Below are 15,232 nucleotides of genomic sequence, written 5' to 3' on the forward strand. Positions count from 1 at the left end.
AATCTCTCAACTTCTCCTCCTCCATCCCATTCATGAATATGCTTTAGAGCGAAACCTCTCTAACAAGAGAACAAATACTCATCAAGGTTCGTGGACAGAACTGAAATCAGACACTCCTCCTGATACTTGGCCAGGTGTGGTTTTTACAGCTTTTTATGAAACAGACGCTGATGTCAAGAGTCCCGTTAAGCCCAGTCTAGAACTCTCTAGAACTCTAAAGGACAATTTACTATGACATTAGGGCATCAGGCACTGATGCAGTCTCTCCCAACTTCTCACCAAATATACCAGATAGATAGATAGTACATGGATAGATAGTAGATGAATAGATAGATAGATAGTAGATGGATAGATGGATAGATAGAGAGTGGATAGATAGTAGATGGATAGATAGATAGACAGTAGATGGATAGGTAGATAGTAGATGGATAGATGGATAGATAGTAGATGGGTAGATAGATAGATGGTTAGATAGTAGATGATAGATACTAGATGGATGGATAGATAGATAGATGGTAGATGGATAGATAGATAGTAGATGGATAGATAGTAGATGGATAGATAGATAATAGATGGATAGATAGTAGATGATAGATAGATAGATAGATAGATAGATAGACAGTAATGGATAGATAGATAGTAGATGGATAGATAGATAGATAGTAGATGGGTAGATAGATAGATGGTTAGAGAGTAGATGATAGATAGATACTAGATGGATGGATAGATAGTAGATGGATAGATAGTAGATGGATAGATAGATAGGTAGATAGTAGATGGATAGATAGTAGATAGATAGATAATAGATGGATAGATAGTAGATGGATAGATAGATAGTAGATGGATAGATAGATAGTAGATGGATAAATAGATAAATAGATAGTAGATGGATAGATAGATAGTAGATGGATAGATAGATAGTAGATGGATAGACAGATAGATAGTAGATGGATAGATAGACAGATAGAGAAAAAAGGAACACACATGCATACAATCCAAACTGAAACCAACACTGACTAGCCAGAATGAGGGATTGACATTATGTCTAAGTCAGATGGAAATGGATTAAGAAAATCCAGGCTTAGGCTCAGGCCAAAATCTCTATAATAAGTGGGTACAGCTTGCATCGTGACTGAGTACGTTTTGGTCCCCAAGTGGGTGTGCACTTTTTCCTTGGATGCTTCATCCCCTTTTGTCTTTTCCTTTAATGCAGATTGATGCATCACATTCACTGAGATGGAGAAGTTTGGGGAGAGGACAATTTGGGAGAGGAAAACAATAGTCCTACTTTGTCCAAGTTCTATCCCCTTCAGACCCCAATGGAGAGGTCTGGGCTACAGCTCTCTATTTGGGAGTTCACATGGTGCTGTGGTCACTGAGGCTGTGAACCATGTGAAGCAAGAAGAGTGAGGAGAACACCTCCAGTGTTAAGAGGTGGCACCGGAAGTATCACAAAAAAGACACTGAGAAGATGCAGCTCATGAGCAGGAGGAGAACATGATGTCACAGGATCCAAAACAAGCATGTTTCAAGGAGGGAGTGAGGAATGCCACTGCAAGGTCTACAGCATGAGGGCAGAGAAGTGGCCACTGGATCTGGTGACATGGAGGGTTTGAGTGACCATGAAAGAATAAGTGCAGGAAGAAAAGACCAAATGGAATGGGCTGAGGAGAGAGAAGAAGTGACAGAGAGGCAACTGCTTTGGGAAGCTTTGCTCAGAAGAGCTGGGTTTATGAAATGCCCCAGGATCCTTCTGTTAAGTTCCTTTTTGTTTTTCTTTACCTAGCACAAGTTCATTTGCTGTCATAGTGACCAAAAGAACCTAAGTTGCTTCCAGTTTGAAAAAAAATGTCTAGTCTATATCGATGTCAAAAGAGAAACTACCTGTATTAGTCCATTTTCATGCTGCTGATAAAGACATACCTGAGATTGGGAAGAAAAAGAGGTTTAATTGGACTTACAGTTCCACATGGCTAGGGAGGCGTCAGAATCATAGCAGGAGGCAAAAGGCACATCTTACATGGCAGCGGCCAGAGAAAAATGAGGAAGATGCAAAAGAAAACCCCTGATAGAAACATCAAATCTTGTGAGACTTATTCACTACCACAAGGACAGTATGGGGGAAACTGCCCCCATGATTCAGATTATCTCCCACCAGGCCCCTCCCACAACACATGGGAATTATAGGAGTACAATTCGAGATGAGATTTGGGTGGGGACACAGAGCCAAACCATGTCACTACCCAACATGGTTACACGTCCAAATGCTAACAGCAATTATATCTGGGAGGTAAAAATAGGAATAATTTTTATTTTTTATTTAACATTTTTCATAATACATATTTTATGCCTTTTGTATCACATAGATAACAGAGGTTATATATATATGAATTAAAAAATGGTGTTGGGCAAGTGGAGTAGATATGCTTTTCCCTATTCCATTTAAAATACAACTACAAGCCCTGAACATTATATATAAAACTAACATAAGAGACCCTGAAAGAGAGAGAGAAGACACACAGGCTAGGCACCCTGGGGACAAGGAATGGTGTGGGTGAGTTCCCTGGCTTCTCTTTTTGCCTTATAGCTTCCAGACTTGGAGCTGAACAGCCAGCAATCTGAAAAAATGGGTGCAGATTTAAAATAAAGCCCTCACAAAAGCCTGCTCTCTTTAGCCAAAGCCTGAGGAAAGAGGCAACTTAGCAAGACAGACACTTTTAGACAATACCTGCTCTATTCCAGCCAAACTCCACAGGGAAAATTGTGGTGCCACCTCCACCAGCAAAAGCCAATTAATCGGCTTAGACTTCCACTCTGGCCGGGCTGTAATGAGGTTCCCCAAATCCCCTGCCATGGACACTGTCTGAAGAAGCCAAGTAGATAGCCAGGTCTTTTATCTCCATTAGTGGTAATGAGCCCCCTCCTACTCCACAGTGTTAGTGGACACCAGTGAGGAGCCTGGACTTCCACACCCACCAGACAGTAAAGAGACACTTCCACAATAAGATGATGTCAGAGGAAGCCTAGCAGGGAGTCAAGACTTTTGCCACTGCCCAGAAGTAATGAGGTCGTCCCCTCTGCTGTGGTGGCATTGTAGCAGTAAGGAGGCACTCCTACCCTTTCTAGCCAGAGACATATCAGTGGAGGCCTGTTAGAACTTGGATATGTTTTTTTTGGCCCCACCAAGTCTCATGTTGAAATCTGATCTGCAGTGTTGGAGGTGGTGCCTGGTGAGAGGTATTTGGATGGTTGGAGCCAATCTCTCTGAATGGCTTGGTGTCATTCTCATGGGAGTGAGTGAGTACTCACTCTTCATTCCTGAGAACTGGTTGGGAACTAGCTTAGTTCCCCTGAGAGCCTGGCACCTTCCACCTGCACCCAGTTTCCCACCATGTGATTTCTTCACACCAGCTCCTTTTAACCTTCTACCATGACTGCATGTGGCTTGAGGCTCTCACAAGATGCGGATGTTGATGCCATGCTTCTTGTACAGCCTGTGGAACTGTGAGCCAAATAAACCTCTTTTATTTATAAATGACTCAGCCTCGGGTATCCTTTATAGCAGCACAAACAAAGACAAAACCTAATAGGAAGCTGGAACTCCCAAGCTACCCATTAGTAATGTCAGACAAAAGGTCTAACATTGATGTGATTGGAGTCCCAGTGGGAGAGGAGAAAGAAGGCAGGGCTGAAAAAGTACTTGAATAAATAATCACATAAAACTTGTCAAATTTGGCAAAATACATAAAACTACAGTTTTAAGAGGCTGTGTGACCCATCAACAGGATAAAGCCAAGAAATACATGCCAAGACATCTCATAGTCAAAATTCTGAAAACTAAAGACAAAGAAAAAATCTTGAAAGGATCAAGAGAGAAATAACACCTTATCTTAGATGAAATATAATTTGAATGACAGTGTACTTTTCATCAAAAATTATGAAGGCTAGAAGGAAGTGGAATAACATATTTTAATTGCTGAAGGACAAGCAGTGTCAGCCTAGAGTCCAATATTCAGCAAAAATATCCTTCAGGAATGAAAAGGAAATCAAGATACTCTCAGAGGGAGAAAAACTGAAATAATTTGTCATCAGCATCCCTACTCTAGAAGAATGGCCAAAGGAAATTCTCTAAACAGAAAAAAGGATGATAAAAGAAAGAAATCTTGGAACATCAGGAAGAAATAATAAATAAGAAAGGCAAAAATCTGGGTAAATACAATAGATTTTCCTTCTCCTCTTGAGTTTTCTAAGTTATCTTAGATGGCTGAATAAAAAATAACACAGTCTGATGTAGCATTAAATGTATGCAAATATTTAAGACAATCATATTATAAATGGGGGCAGGTAAAAGGAAATAAAGGGAGGTACAGTTCACTAGGACTGGTAAAATGATAACAGTGGACTGTGATAAGTAACAATATATAGAGTGACCATTCAAAAAGCTATACAAATAGATATATATATAAACATTATAGATAAAATAAAAAATGAATTCTAAAGAATGTTCAATTAGTCCATAGGAAAAAATGCAAAACCAATAATAGCAGACTTGAGCCCTAGCATATCAATAATTACATTATATTTAAATGGACTAAACAAGCCAATTAAAAGACAGAGATTTGTAGTGAATTATAAAACATAACCCAATCATTTGCTGTCTACAAGAAACTCACTTTAAATATAAATATATAGACAAATTGAAAGCAAAAGCTTGGCAAAATATATATTGTGCAAGCATTAATCAAAAGAAAGCAGCAATGGCTATATTAATATCAGATAAAGTGGAGTTCAGAGCAAAGAGAATTACCAGAAGCACAGAGGGACATTATATAATGACGTAAGGTCAGTTCACTAAAAGACACAGCAAACCTAAATGTTTTCACACCGAAAAGATATGTGAAGCAAAAACTGAGAGAACAGAAAGAAAAAATAGACAAACTCATAATTATAACTGGGGACTGCCACAATGGAATGCTATACAGCCAAAAAAAAAAAAGAGAAGAAAATCATGTCCTTTGCAGCAGCATGGATGAAGCTGGAGGCCATTATCTCAAGGAAATTAAGGCAGGAACAGAAAACTAAATACCACATGTTCTCACTTATAAGTGGGAGCTAGGCTATGGGTTTGCAAAGAAAGACAGAGTTGTATAATGGACATTGGAGACTCAGAATGGGGGAGACATGAAAGGGGGTGAGGGACGAAAAACCAACTACTGGGTACAATGTACACTACTCAGATGGTGGGTCCACTAAAATCCCAGACTTAACAACTATACAATTCTTTCATGTAACCAAAAACCACATGTACCCCAAAAGCGATCGAATTTAAAAACAGTAAAAAACAAGAAATAATTGGAGACTTCAGCATCCTTCTCTCAACCACTGATAGAAAAACTATAAAGAAAATCAGCAAGGATGCATAAGAATTCAACAACACTATCAGTCAACAGGATCTAATAAACACGTTAGAGCACTCCACCTAACAACAGCAGAATACACATTTTTTTTCAAGTACCTATGGAACATAAACCAAGATAGATCATATCTTGGGCCTTAAAACAACCAACATTTCAATTACTCAAAAATAACTGAAATCATATAGAGTACATTCTATGGCCACAATGGAATCAAACTAGCAATCAATAATAGAAAGATCACAGAAAAATCTCCAAATACTCCAAAACTAAACAAACTTCTAAATAATTCATGGGCCAAAGAGGAAGTCTCAAGAGAAATCCAAAAATTCACTGAAGGAATGAAAATGAATGTATAATGTATCAAAATTGGTGGGACACAGTTAAAGTAGTTCTGAGAGAGAAATTTATAACGCTAAATAACATACATTAAAACTACTGTATGGCCCAGCAATTGCACTCCTGAGCATTTATCTCAAAGAAAGGAAAACTTACGTTCATAAGAAAACCTGTACATGAATGTTTATAACAGCTTTGTTCAAAATGGCCAACAACTGAAAACAAACTAAATGTCTTTCAATTTAGAATATGGTTCAACAAACTATGGTCCATCTATACTATGGAATATTACTCAGCAATTGAAAGGAAATAACTATTGATACACACAACAACCTGGGTTAACTTCCAGAAAATTATGCTGAATAAAAACAAAGTCAATGCCAAAAGAATGCATAATATATTATTTCATTGCATAATACTTTTGAAGTGACAAAATTATAGAAATGGAGAACATATTGGTGGTTGCTAGGGTTAGCACTAGGGCAGGTGCAGGAGGGAAGTGGGTGTGGCTAAAAAAGGGCAACTTGAGGGATCCTTGTGGTGATGGAAATATTCTGTATCTTGACTGTATCAAGGTCAATATCCTGGTTGTGATATTGTCCTATTTGTTTTGCAAGATGTTACCATTGAAGTAAACTGAGAAAAGGGAATAAAGGATCTCTCTTTATTATTTCATAGAACGACATATGAATCTACGATTTATCTCAAGATGTAAAAGTCTAATTAAAAAACAAAACTTCAAAGCCTTGTACAGATAAGTTTAAAACGTTAAAATATAAGCTTTAAAACTACCTAGAATAACCACTGCCAATAGTCTGATCTTTATCCTTCTAAAAACTTTATTTTTTAAAATCCCACAGATCATACTCAAATAGATTTATCTCATAAAAGAGGTGATATTCGAGAGTCCACCCAAAAGAAGGGGTGCTTTCACCATCAGATGAGAAGGGATAATTGGCACTGGACTAAGCCTCCCTCCATGAACAATTATAAGACTACCCAAAACAGTTGAAGCACCTGTTTATAGACACTGGGCAACAGGCAAGTGCAGGACTGTAATCCCTCAGGGAAGGGAACACACAAGGGGAGCCTGTTGATTTCCCTGGGTTTCTGCTGGAAGGCACTTCCGTGGTTTGAAGCATAGAGGTAGAACGCAAGCAGAGTACAGGGGGCTTTCCGAGTTGAGGAGACAGAAATTGGAGTTTGGAACTCTAGAAACGGCTGGAATATGTGGGGCAAGGAACTGGAAAAGAGGGAAATGTGAAAAAGAAGAGCTCAAGAAGACGTTAGCTGAATACCAAGCTGTGCCTGCAGGGTAAGACCTCATGAAGCCTGGCAGAAACAGCTACTAGAAAGCCTGGAGTTGAATAGAGGTTCTAGAAGTTGCACAGTGCTGGGAGACATTGGATTTCCAATCAGCTGGGGTGGAGGAACTTCACTGGATACCTCAGTCATTCAACTGAGATCCTAGGAAGGTAATGCTTGACATCTAGACATCCATTAAATTTTAAGAAACACTTGAAAGGATCCTGCTTATCCGCCTATAAATTAACTGCCTGCCAGAATACAATTCTTTAAAGAAAAACAAAAAAATCCAGACGCTCAACAGTGTGGCATCCATAATGCCTAGAATATATTGAAAAAATTACTAGACAGATGAAGATGAAGAAAAATGCAATTCATTACTAGGGAAGTAATTCAATGAAAAAAAAACAAAGACAGTAGGTATGTTGAAATTAGGAGGCAAAGACTTTAAAACATCTATTTTAAATATGTTCAGAGATTTCAAGGAAAAATGGAGAGAACAAGTTAACAGATGGAGAAATCTCAGAAGGGAATTGGAAACCTTTTTTTTTTAATTTTTGAGACAGAGTCTCACTCTGCTGCCCAGGCTAGAGTGCAGTGGCGTGATCTCGGCTCACTGCAACCTCTGCCTCCCAGGTTTAAGCAATTCTCCTGCCTCACCCTCCAAGAAGCTGGGATTACAGGCATGTACCACCATGCCCAGCTAATTTTTGTATTTTTAATAGAGACAGGGTTTCACCATGTGGGTTAGGCTGGTCTCAAACTCCTGACCTCAGGTGATCTGCCTGCCTCGGCCTCCCAAAGTGCTGGGATTACAGGTGTGAGCCACCGCACCCAGCCTGGAAGCTATTTTTAAAAGAACCAAATGGAAATCTATTACCAGAGGGAAACACAGTCTCTGAAAAGAAAAGATCATTGGATGGACTGAATAAAAGACTGGACACTGCAAAAATAAGATCAGTGAACTTAAACATAGAAACCATTCAAACTAAAACATAGAAAATAAAAAAGGTTTTCAAAATATGAACAGAGCCTCAGTGACTTCTGAGCACAACCAAAAGTTCTAATAGATACGTAATTGATGTCTCAAAAAGAGAGAAGAAAGAAAATGGGGGCAGAAAAAATATTTTAAGAAATAATGGCCAAAATGTTCCCAAATTTAATAAAAAATATGAACCCATAGATCTGGGAAGCTCTAAAAACCCAAGAAGGATACGTGCAAAGGAAACCAGACCTAGGTATATCATAGTTAATTGCTGAAAATCAAAGATAAAGAGAAAATCTCAAAAAGAAGCCAGAAGAAAAAGACACATTGTATGTAGAAAACAACAATGAGAAAAACTCCTGACTTCTTAGAAACAACACAAACTAGGATAGAGTGATATACATCTTTATAGTGCTTAAAGAAAAACAAAACAAAAAAAGGACTTTCAACCTAAAATTCTATATCCAGTGGAAATGTTCTTCAAAAACAAAAGTTAGGAAACTTAACAGTGTGATTGAAATGTTTTATATATTGTTAGGTCTGTGGGTGACATGGATGTATACATTTGTCAAAATTGTACAGTTAAATTTTTTACACTTTAATGTTTGTAAATTTTTCATGAAAAGAACTATAAAAATAATCAAAGAGTTGGGAAGTGAAGAAATTTATAGGTAAAACAATATTTTTAAATAATGAAGATAAAGACATTTGAAGACAAAAAGATGCTGAAAAGATGGTCACCAGCAGACATGTATTACTAAAAATTCTTTTTAAAAAGCTATTGTATCAAACCTTTAAGAAAGAAATAATATCAATCTTACTCAAATTCTTTCATAAAATAGAGGAGGAGGAAACACTTCCCAATTCATTGATGAAACCAGCATAATCCTGATGTCAAAACCAGACAAGAACACTACCAAACAAAGAATATTACAGATCAATATCTCTCATTTTACATTTCCAGATGCAAAAATTCTTAACAAAACAATTAAAAATGAAGTCTAGAAATATATAAATATAATCATTTCCAAAATAAGTAAAAATATATAAAAAGACCAAATGGGACTTACTCACTTGGAATGCTGTACTTGGAAAGTTGTTGTACTGAAAGTCATTGTACTGAAAGTCAACTTTCAAAAATTAATGTAATTCACCACATTAATGAAGAGTGAAAAAAAATCACATAACTACTTCATGAATGCATAAAAAGCCTTTGAAAAAACTCAACCCCCGTTTATAAGAACTCTCAGTAAGAGGGAACTGCTCGAACTTATAAAGAGCATCTATGAAAAATCTACAGTTAACATCATACTTAAAGGTGAAAACTGAATGCTTTTCACCTACTATTGGGAACAAAGCAAGGATGTCTGTTCTTACCTATTCAACATTGTACTGGAGGTCATAGCCATTGCCATGAGGCAAGGAAAAAACACACATATATCAGGGAGGAAGAAGTAATGCTGTCTTTACTCTGAGATGACACGACTGTATACTTAGAAAATCCTAAGGCATCTATTAAAAACTACCATTAGTGAATTTATCAAGGTTACAGAATACAAAGTCAGTATTTAAAAGCCAATTGTACTTCTACGTGTTAATAACTACCAATTTGAAAGTGAAGGTTTTAGAAACACCATTCATAATAGCATAAAAAAGCCAAAATTCTTAGGGAATTTACCAAAGAATGTGGAAAACCCCCATCATTAAAACCACAAGACATTGCTAAGATAAATCAACGAGTACGTGGAGAGATATGCCATATTTATGAGTCAGAAGACTCAATATTGATATTATGTCAGTTTTCCTCCAAGTTCATCTATGGATTCAATGCAATCCCAGTCAATATCTCAGCAAACTTTAAAAAATAGAAATGGGTAACACGCCTTCAGTATATGGAAATACCAAAGACTTAAAATAGCTAACACGGTTTGGGAGAAGGACGAAGTTGGACGACTCATCCCATCTGACTTCAAGATTTGCTCTAGGGCTACAGTAATCAAGACAATCTGGTACTGATGATTTAAGCGCACGTAGATCAACACAATAAGTCGTATCATGGGTTTTTAAACGTAAATAGAACCACAGTATACATGTTCTATGCACGGTTGTCCCTGAGAAAGCATATCTGATTACATCATTCTCTCCCAGCCCTCTGAAACCTTTCCTATGGGTTTTCATTGCCTTGAGTCAAAACTCAAGCCCATAACATGGCTCACTGGACCCCAAGAGTTCTGTGCTCTTCTTCCCTAGTCAGTGTCAAACCTCTACCTTTCCTCTCCGTAAAACTTCTTCCTGTATGTGCTGCCTCTGCCTGAAACATTTCCCCCACGTTTCCCTGCTTCTGATGTGGATCCTAATATGCATTCTTCTGTCTTTCATTTCCAGGTCACTTCTTCAGGGGAGACCTTCTGACCTCCAGGCTTGGCTGGATGTCCACTTCCATCCTTTCAGCTCCCAGAGCCTCTCTGCTTCCACTGTGCCTGAGTTATAACTGCCTATTTCTCTAGCGGGCTTTCAGCTCTGACGTCAGTGTCCCATCTACCATAATGGTTCTAACCCAGTGCCTGGCACAGGGTCTGGGCAGATTCTCCCTGGAAAGTTACATGAGTGTGCAAACCAAAGCCCCGCCCAAATATATGCCCATGATGTTATGACCATATGAGCAATAGGGGATATTCCTCTGGCTTCAAGGGGAAATCACGTCTATTGCAACGTCCCAGTGAGTCAGTCTTCAGAGGTGTTGAACGAGTCGTTTCTGGCCACCCACAGTGTGGGCAGGTTGCCTGGGAGACCTGCTTCCTTCCTTGTTTCCTCTGCCAGAGGCCAAAGGAAGAGATTCAGGTCAGAACCCAAGCTTCCCCGGAGCTGTTCCTAAGACCTCAGAGTACAAATACAGGAGAATTTATATTTCTATTAATTTATTTCTTTCTGTACATTGAGCTCTCCCCTCACCCTATCCCCATGCTAAATAAGAAGGCAACCATCCTGAGGAAGGTTTGTGGCAGGAAAGTGAACAGCTCTGAGCTCCCGGACAACTCCTGGCAGGATGGGGCTTGGCATCGGATTTCAGTCAACGTAAGAAGACAAGGCCACGCGTGGTGGCTCACGGCTGTAATCCCAGCACTTTGGGAGGCCGAGGCGGGCGGATCACGACGTCAGGAGATCGAGATTATACTGGCTAATGCGGTGAAACCCGGTCTCTACTAAAAATACAAAAAATTAGCCGGGCGTGGTGGCGGGCACCTGTAGTCCCAGCTACTCGGGAGGCTGAGGCAGGAGAACGGCTTGAACCCGGGAGGCGGCGCTTGCAGTGAGCTGAGATTGCGCCACTGCACTCCAGCCTGGGTGATAGACCGAGACTCCGTCTCAAAAAAAAAAAGGAGACCGTGTTTATTTATTTTTCTTTTATAGACTTTAATTCTTAAAGTAGTTTTAGGGTTATAGAAATATTAAACAGAAAGTACAGAGTTCCTATATACTCCCTCTCCTTCCTCCTCCCTCCCACGGTTTCCTCTATTATTAATATTTTCCATTAGTGCGGTTCATTCTTTAAAATTAATAAACCAATATTGATACAAGAGTAGTCACTGAAGTCCACAGTGTGCGTTAGGGTGCACTCTTTGTGTTGTACAATTCTATGAGTTTCTCCAAATATGTAATGTCAATACACATTACAGTATCACAGAATATTTTCACTGCCCAGAAAAATCCCCTATACTCCGTCTATTCATCCTACGCCCTCCAGCATCTGGTAGCCATTCTTCTTTTTACTGCTTCCATAGTTTGGCCTTTTCCAGGACATCACATTGTTGGGATTATACAGTATGTAGTTTTTTTCAGATTGGCTTCTTTCATTTAGCAATATGCATGCACTTAAGATTCTTCCATGTTTTTTCATGGCTTGATAGCACTTTTCTTTTTCCCACTGAATAATATTCCACTGTATGGATGCGCCTTTATAGTAAGTCTTACAAGTCTCTATAGCAGGTCTTAGTAAGTTAGTAATGTCAGTCTTCTGACTTTGTTCTTCTTCAATATTGTGTTGTTTATTCTGGGTCTTTTTCTTTTCATATAAGTGTTAGAATGAGTTTGTCAATATTCACAAAGTAATTTATTGGAGTCTTGATAGAGATTGCATCGAGTCTAGAGATAAAACTAGAAGAACTGACAGCTTAACAATAGTGAGTCTTCCTATACATGAACATGGAATACCTCTCCATTTATTTAGATTTCTGTAGATTTTTTTCATCCATTTTATTGTTTTCTCATATAAATCTTGTATATATTTTGTTAGATTCATATCTGATTATTTCATTTTTTGGTGCTAGTGTAAATGGTATTGTATTTTTAATTCAAATTCCAATTGTTCATTGCTGGTATATAGGCAAGCACTTGACTTTTGTGTATTTATCTTGCACTCTGCAACCTTACTATAATTGCTTAGTTCCAGGAATGTTGTTTTTTGTCCTTGTTGATTCTTTGGGATTTTATACATTGACAATCATGTTATTGGTGAACAGAAACTTCCTTCCCAATCTGTATACCTTTCATCTCCTTTTCTTATATTTTTGCTTTAGGTAGGACTTCCAGTACGATGTTAAATATGAGTGGTAAGTGAAGACATCTTTGCCTTGGTCCCAGTCTTAGGGAGAAAACATCTGGTTTCTCACCATAATGTTAGCTGTAGGTTTTTTGTATAAGTATTTATCAAGCTGAAGAAGTTCCTCTCTATTTCTAGTGTGCTGAGAATTTTTATCATAAATGGGTATTGGATTTTGTCAAACGTTTCTTCTGTATCTAGTTTTATGATTTTTCTTCTTTAGCCTGTTGATGTAATTAACTACATTAGTTGACTTTCAAATATTGAATCAGCCTTGCATATCCAGAATAAATCCCTCTTAGCTGTGATCTATAATTCTTTTCGTGTATTGTTGGATTCAATTTGCTAATGTTTTGTTGAGGATTTTTACACCTATATTAATGAAAGATATTGATCTGTAGTTTTCCTTTTTTGTAATATTTTTGTCCAGTTTTGGTATTAGGTAATGCTGGCCTCATAGAATGAGTTAGGAAGCATTCCCTCTTCTTCTATTTTCTGGAATGGACTGTAGAGAGTGGCCATCATTTTTTCTTTTGTGTGTGTGTGTGTTTCACTCTTGTTGCCCAGGCTGGAGTGCAATGGCACAATCTCGGCTCACTGCAACCTCCACCTCCCGGGTTCAAGCGATTCTCCTGCCTCAGCCTCCCGAGTAGCTGGGATTACAGGCACCTGCCACCACACCCAGCTAATTTTTTGTATTTTTAGTAGAGACGGGATTTCACCATGTTGGCCAGGCTGGTCTTGAACTCCTGACCTCAGGTGATCTGCCTGCCTCAGTCTCCTAAAGTACTGGGCTTACACGTGTGAGCCACCACACCCAGCCATTTTTTTCTTTAAATGTTTGGTAGAATTCACCAGTGAAACCATCTGGGCCTGAAACTTTTTTGTTTTGGAAGATTATTAATTATTGATTCAATTCATTTAATAGATATAGGCCTATTCAGATAATCTACTTCTATTTGTATGAGTTTTAATAGAAATAAGAAATTATTCCATTCATCTAAGTTATCAAATTGGTGGGTATAGAGTTGTTCATAATATTCCTTTGTTATCTTTTCAATGTCCATAGGTTTGGTAGTGATTTTTACTTTTTTTCTTGAGCTGTAATTCATGTAACATAAACTCAACATTTTAAAGTATACCCTTAAGTGGCTTTTAGTATATTCACCAAGTATGTAACCATCATAACTATCTAATCCCAGAACATTTTCATCGCTCTCGCTCCAAAAAGAAACCCTATACCTATTAGCAATCACTCTCCATTCTCCCTCCCCTTATCCTCTGGCAACCACTCCTCTACTTTTTGTCTTTACAGGTTTGCTTATTCTGGACATTTCATATAAATGAAGTCATATGATATGTGGTCTTTCACATCTGGTTTGTTTCACTTAGTGCATGTTTTCTAGGTTCATCCATGTCGTAGTATGTAACAGTACTTACTCCTTTTTATGACTGAGTAATATTTCTCTGTGTGGACATACCAAGTATTTCTCAAATATACTTGAAGCATTTCAAGTATATATATGAAATTTTATTTCTCAAATGCTTGAATCTATGGACCAAGATTCATATTGGATACGTGAGAGCTACTTGCTCAGAGCAAAAGAAAAACATGAGAGACAGTATCCAGGTGTGACCCAAGTTTACCCTTCTACATGAGGGACACTAAGAAATGGAGGTAGCCTGGAGTTATAAAAAGAGGATTATAAAAAGAGATAATCCTGCTTGAGTCTCGTGGGCTTACATAAGCTGGTGCCACTGCCATCAGCTACTACCCACAGTGAGTTCTTACTGTCAGCTACTGGAAGAGGCAGGCACTTTCACGTGGGACAATCCTTCGAGATGGTCATTCTTCATCTCTATTTTACACATAAGGAAATGATGGCTCTGAGAGATAAAGTCACTTTCTCAGGATCTGCAGCAAGTGAGAGCAATGATGCTAACTCAGGCCTGCCGAACACCACAGCCCTCCCCAGCTGTCAGGTAACACCTCGAATTCTCTACCTAATTGCTCCAGCAGTAGGAATTCCTAAACTTTTTTGCACCATGGGACCATTCAGCAGTCTGACATCTACAGACCCCTCTTCAGAATAATGCTTTAAATGCATGAAATAAAATACACAGAATTGCAAAGGAAATGAGTTACATTGAAATACAATGGTCAAACTATTTTTAAATCATCAGATTTATGAAATGGGAGTATATGTTCTTCTCATTAACACATGAAATAATAAAAGCCTAGCAGTGAGTCTAATCACTATGATCACCTAAACGTAGTAGAGCATGAATGACATTTGAGGTATATGCAACCTCAAAGTGACACAAAAACATCTGGATTTCTGTTGGTGGTGACAAAGTCACAGGTGCTACTGATATGACTGTGGTTTTTGCCTATGTTCAAATGTGAACTTCAGTTACAGGTGAGTGAAAATAACGATCCCACGTGTTCTCCATCCAAGTTCATGGACGCCTTGCTGAGAATCTCTGCTCCCCAGGAGCTGTGCAGCCAAGAGGAATGGGAATGTGGCCCCTCTCTCTCCCAGGGACTGTCACTGGCTTTTGATATTCACGTATTCTGGAGTCCTGGTG

General features: G+C 38.5%; 1 protein-coding gene across 3 annotated transcripts in view; it reads right to left on the bottom strand.

Moving 5' to 3' along the window:
* The window catches only part of PIK3R5 (phosphoinositide-3-kinase regulatory subunit 5), an 86,623-nt gene that overhangs the window by 45,474 nt on the left and 25,917 nt on the right, over window positions 1-15,232 (bottom strand). The window lies entirely within an intron of this gene.

The sequence above is a fragment of the Pongo abelii genome, chromosome 19 (assembly GCF_028885655.2).
Source record: "Pongo abelii isolate AG06213 chromosome 19, NHGRI_mPonAbe1-v2.0_pri, whole genome shotgun sequence".
Classification (NCBI taxonomy): domain Eukaryota; kingdom Metazoa; phylum Chordata; class Mammalia; order Primates; family Hominidae; genus Pongo; species Pongo abelii.